Below are 5943 nucleotides of genomic sequence, written 5' to 3'. Positions count from 1 at the left end.
AAAGGTTACTTTTACACTTGTCTCTGCATCAGATAAGTCTACTTTATCAGTTTACACAGGCATGGGGAAGCCATGCTGATGTTAGTGAATGTCGGTCTTACAGAAAAGAGTAAACCATTTCATATGATGACAGAGCACAAATATTCCTTCAGCTATGAACACTACAATCTTCAGAACACAAAATTATGTCATAGTGCAGAGATCAAAAAAGATAAATTATTATTTATGCAGTTATATTAGTTTTATTAATTATTTATTTATTTTCTGAGATTATAATGTAATTGTATAATTTCCCCTTTCCCTTTCCTCTCTCTACATATATAGCAACTGTTAATAGAAAAGAGGCTGCTTTTTTTTTTTTATTATCTTGAGTATTTCTTATATACATTTCAAGTGTTATTCCCTTTCCCGGTTTCCGGACAGACATCACCCTCCCCCCTCCCCTTCCTTGTGGGTGTTCCCCTCCCAAACCTCCCCCCATTGCCACCCTCCCCGCATAGTCTAGTTCACTGGGGGTTCAGTCTTAGCAGGACCCAGGGCTTCCCCTTCCACTGGTGCTCTTACTAGGATATTCATTGCTACCTATGGGGACAGAGTCCAGGGTCAGTCCATGTATAGTCTTTAGGTAGTGGCTTAGTCCCTGGAAGCTCTGGTTGCTTGACATTGTTGTACTTTTGGGGTCTCGAGCACCTTCAAGCTCTTCCAGTTCTTTCTCTGATTCCTTCAACGGGGGACCTATTCTCAGTTCAGTGGTTTGCTGCTGGCATTCGCCTCTGTATTTGCTGTATTCTGGCTGTGTCTCTCAGGAGCGATCTACATCCGGCTCCTGTTGGTCTGCACTTCTTTGCTTCATCCATCTTGTCTAATTGGGTGGCTGTATATGTATGGGCCACCTGTGGGGCAGGCTCTGAATGGGTGTTCCTTCAGTCTCTGTTTTAATCTTTGCCTCTCCCTTCCCTGCCAAGGGTATTCTTTTTCCTCATTTAAAGAAGGAGTGAAGCATTCACATTTTGATCATCCGTCTTGAGTTTCCTTTGTTCTAGGGATCTAGGGTAATTCAAGCATTTGGGCTAATAGCCACTTATCAATGAGTGCATACCATGTATGTCTTTCTGTGAGTGGGTTACCTCACTCAGGATGATATTTTGCAGTTCCAACCATTTGCCTACGAATTTCATAAAGTCGTTGTTTTTGATAGCTGAGTAATATTCCATTGTGTAGATGTACCACATTTTCTGTATCCATTCCTCTGTTGAAGGGCATCTGGGTTCTTTCCAGTTTCTGGCTATTATAAATAAGGCTGCGATGAACATAGTGGAGCATGTGTCTCTTTTATATGTTGAGGCATCTTTTGGGTATATGCCCAAGAGAGGTATGGCTGGATCCTCAGGCAGTTCAATGTCCAATTTTCTGAGGAACCTCCAGACTGATTTCCAGAATGGTTTTACCAGTCTGCAATCCCACCAACAATGGAGGAGTGTTCCTCTTTCTCCACATAAGAGGCTGCTTTTTATGCTGCTTATTCATATGCTGAAATGAGAAAAGAGGCAGATTTGGTACTTTTCATTTCTTAGATTATTTTTTCCAAAACAAGGTTTGAATGTAGTTAGTCAAATCCTGCTTCTAATATTTTAAAAATAGATGTCTTCTTCTAAAAAGAAACAGAAAGGCAGAAAAGCGATAGAGAGAGAGACAGACAGACAGAGAGAGAGGAAGAAACAGAGAGACAGAGACAGAATCTTTACTTTCATAAGATTTTTGATTTGGAGTTGGAGAGGCAGCTCAGTGGTCAGAGCTCTGGTTGCTCTTCCAGAGGATTCAGATTTGATTTCCAACACCCACACTGTGCTTCACTCCTGGCTATAACTCCAGTTCTAGGGAGTCGTCCTAGCTTTCTTAGCCATCAGAGAGGCACATGGTACATAGGCATACATGCAGACAATACACCCACACACATACAATAAAAAATTAAGATGTTTATGACTGCAATTTCATAGCCATAAGATTTAGTGAAAGAGTCCTGATGCAAACTTTTATTCAGAACAGACTTACAATGGAGTAAATGGGATGAATGGAAGCCCCTTCCTTTCCCTCCCTGTAAAAATACTACTTTTAAGGGTCACATTTGTAAGAATGTAAAAGTTGATCCCTTTGTTATTTATGAATATTTAAGTATTCACACATATTTAAATGACATGAGGTCCATCAATTCTCCTTTCTTGTTTCTTTTCATTTGATAAATTTACATCATAATTGCACAGTAATGACACTGGCTCTTAAGGAAAAAGATCAATCTGTATCTTGGCATGCCTAGATATATAATGATGCATTCAAATATCTGTCATTCATCAGTTTTTTTAAAACATACAGAAACCTTTTAATTAAAAGTAATGTATTCTACTTGACAGCAAAAACACATCACAATGTACACTGTATTTTGTGTGCATTTATTATTGATGTGTGTGTTTTAAACCAGTCTTCCCCCCTCCCATTTTATGAGGAAAAATGTAGTGCAAATATAATTTTAAACAGAGTGAACCATTGAGCAACTCAGAAATAATGAAAAGTCAAAATATGCACGTTGTGCAAAAACACAGTTGCATGGACTTTGCCTTGTATAAACTTCACCCTGCCTCTGCGGGGTTTAGCGTAGTTCCATGGTTTTAAATAGGAAAACAACTTAAAGCGCAGCCCATGGGAAACTCAAGCTTGATTAGTTTTCCCTTTTACTGTAGCCTGCAGAGTGTAAAACACAGCACATCAGAATTGAATTTGTCATCTCCAGACCTCACAGGAATTTTAGGAACTTAATAGTTAGGAAGCCATCCTGGCCCCTTTGCTTTGCTTTAATCAAAGTCGAAGTTTCAATTTAAACATTCAGGAAATCTCCCTTATTTAAAGCAATCAACTCATTGCTGACAAGGTCTGGCCTCGCTGTGTTTAATTTTTTGGCATGAAGCAGAACTTGATTGGTCACAGCCAGTGCGTAAGAGGTCCTCCCCTCCTCACAAAGGAGAGATTCCAGATCTTTTCTGCCTTGAACACGAGCCTTACAGGTATTGGTGCATTCTCAAAAAATCAATAATTCGGCACATATTTCACCGGGGGTAATGGATCTAATATTCAAAATCTACACAAAATTCCAGTATCTCAGAAGCAAACAAAAACGGCCACACTTTGTTATTCCTTGAAATATTCTAAATCATTTGTCATACCCTTTGGACTCCATGGCCGTACAATAATCTGCACTTAGTTTCCAAGATTTCTATTTATTGTAGATCCCAAAGGAAAGTGATTTAACAGGACATAGATAGGAATTAGAAAGACTCCCTCAGGGAAATGTATCACAGACACAGACTCACAGGATGGACAGGTAGACGCTGATGAATGGGTAGAACTTGAGTTGGGGAGGAGACAGGCATTTTATTACTCTGGAGATCTATGGAGGGGAAAATAGCTAATAAGTAAGCCAATTACATTAAGGTTGAAATAAATGATTAACAGTCTGAAAACCTAATCATTCAGTTGAGAATTTGAAACGGTTTCACCGGTTCTCAAGGCTTGTCTTCTATTGATTTCTGGAAAATGAAAAACATTATGTCAGGCTCTTCAGCTTAGATGCTTGGATTCCTTATGGAGATAGAGCCAAAGTGTGGCTAAAAATCTTCCCCATGTAAAACAATTCTGAGCCTTCTTAGCTCTGTGTTACAATATTCAGATACTAGGCCTTTCTCGATGAGAAACCAAGAGACGGGATGCAACCATTCCATAGTAAATCACTCATTCCTTTGAGAGTATATAGCAGACATTTTGGACACTTAAAAAGACAAATTTTGAAATAAAAATTAGACAGTAAAAATATTTCATCCTGTCAAAATGTTTTAGAATTGGATCCCTCTAAAATTCAACTTGAGACAGGATTCTACCAGCTCCCAGAACACTTCTTCGGCTGTGAGGGTTGCTTTAATGAAACACCAGACTGAGAAGTTTAAGCAGCATGAGTGTTTTTTTAATCACAGTTCGTTCTAGTCTAGACATCCAAGATTGAGGTCTGGCAGAGTTGACTTCTTGTGAAGATTTCCTTCTTGGTTTGAAGGTCACCTCTGGCCACGTGTGGTCACAACAGCTGTTTCTTGGTGCTCACTTGAAGTGGAGGAAGTGGTGCTGATCTTTTCTTCTGGGGAAGCCATCCTTGTGACTCCATTTGATCTTAGTTACCTCCATACAGGCCTCATTCCCAAATCACTGGGGTTTAGACTTCAGCGTGAGAACAGAGCGGGCAGACAGTTCAGACATAGAGGGCTATGAGCCGAATCACAGATAACTTGTTATAATTCTGTCTTGTCGTGGCGTCACACCACCACACAGGCCTTCTCTCCTGTAAAGTCCATTTGTCTCTCCTTGGAGACTAAACTTCAGTGTTGGAAACTGAGCCACACCTCAAGGTGCCCAGTGCAGAGATTTGAAAAATCGTCACTGGAATACGAACTGCTTCACGGCTACCACTGAGGGAGGAAAGGACACCAATTTAGTTGTTAATTCTATCCATGTTCTAGACAAAATCAAATGTTAGAAAACAAATGTTGAGATATTCAAACCCTTAAAAGCATTTTGGTTGCAAAAGCCCCTGGTGATTGAGCTGAATGACCTCACAGTTTATAGAGAAATGCTTCTCCTTCCCCTCCCCCCGCCCAACAACAAATGAAACAGTGCAGACCTCGCTTTCACAAAATAGGAGGGAAGGTGTTGCTCATTTTTCTGATACAATCAAGAGTGTGTTGTATGTTCATTTGTCTACTATGGCATACCACAGCCCAAAACCCAAGGGCCAAAAAATCACTTAACTAAGATACATCCCATACATCACAAAAATGCACTAGCCTCTCCTGAAGGGTGATGTAATATTGAAGGCTAGTGTATTGTGTTACTTGGTTTTCCGTATTTTTCCCTCGTAACTGTCACCATAGTGAGCACAACTATTTGATATACTGTATTTTATTTCCTCCTCATGCATCACTGCAGCCAGGGCTTCTCCGGAGTGTGGTCCAGGGGCCTCTGGGGGCTTCTGGCTACTCTCTAATGCATCACGGCGAGGAAGAACTTGAGTGGGGGAATTGTGCAGAGAGAGCGATGGCTGCAGAAATCCAGGGGAGTTGTGGTAATTCTTACACACAAAAGGCAGAGCAAAAGCAGAAGCCTAACAACCCTAAAATGTAGGATTTACCCAGACATCATGGACGGCTGGGAAATATGACCAGTAAGCCGTGGAATCACTTTCTTGTCCCATCTCCATGTTTTCTTGCTTTTGCAAGCCACGGGGTCTCCATTTCTCTCCAGCTACGTGATGGCTGCTGTGTTGTTCCCAGCACCCCGACCCTGGCTCTATGTTCACAGTGCCCCCACCGGTACCCAAACCTTGCAACCGAGTCCTTAAGGTCTCTGTAGCAGCTTCTACGTTGTCAGAAAAGACCTTTCCTGTTTCGCCTGCTTTTACAACAGCTGCTGGGAGGAAAAGCAGAGAAATACAATAAAGCCACAGACGCTTTCAGATATCTGAAGATCGTGTGCCTTGCTAGCATAGTAACCACACTTCATCTTCGGTTTCGGTTTCTGGAGCAGAACTTTCTCACCAAACCATCACGACGACCACCACCATGACCACCACCATGACCATCAAGGAACACCTCCACAACCACCACAACCACCACAACCACCACAACCACCACAACCACCACAACCACCACAACCACCACAACCACCACCCAGACCACCACTGCAACTCAGATCCTCTCCTCTGAAAGGAGTCTTAGCAGAGAGAATGTTGGAGAGGTTCACTCGTGTTCCCACTCTGAAGCAGGAATTTGCATTTAGCTATCGATAGAGCTGTATTATACGGTCTGTGTCACCGGCTAGGTAGTTGCTCACAAATATTTATGACATACT

At 41.5% G+C, this 5943-nt stretch overlaps 1 long non-coding RNA gene across 1 annotated transcript; it reads right to left on the bottom strand.

The window, feature by feature from the left end:
• Nucleotides 1–227: 227 nt before the first annotated feature.
• On the bottom strand, nt 228–5499 carry LOC148006881 (uncharacterized). Its single transcript, XR_015644819.1, has 3 exons — nt 5416–5499; nt 3363–4505; nt 228–1530 (listed from the first exon to the last, which is right to left on the bottom strand). It is a non-coding gene; the product is annotated as an uncharacterized LOC148006881 (long non-coding RNA).
• Nucleotides 5500–5943: the final 444 nt, after the last annotated feature.

The sequence above is a fragment of the Rattus norvegicus genome, chromosome 1 (genome assembly GCF_021556685.1).
Source record: "Rattus norvegicus strain SHRSP/BbbUtx chromosome 1, alternate assembly SHRSP_T2T, whole genome shotgun sequence".
Lineage (NCBI taxonomy): Eukaryota > Metazoa > Chordata > Mammalia > Rodentia > Muridae > Rattus > Rattus norvegicus.
Note: the sequence above shows the minus strand (reverse complement) of the source record. Positions and strands in the feature narration are given on the sequence as shown.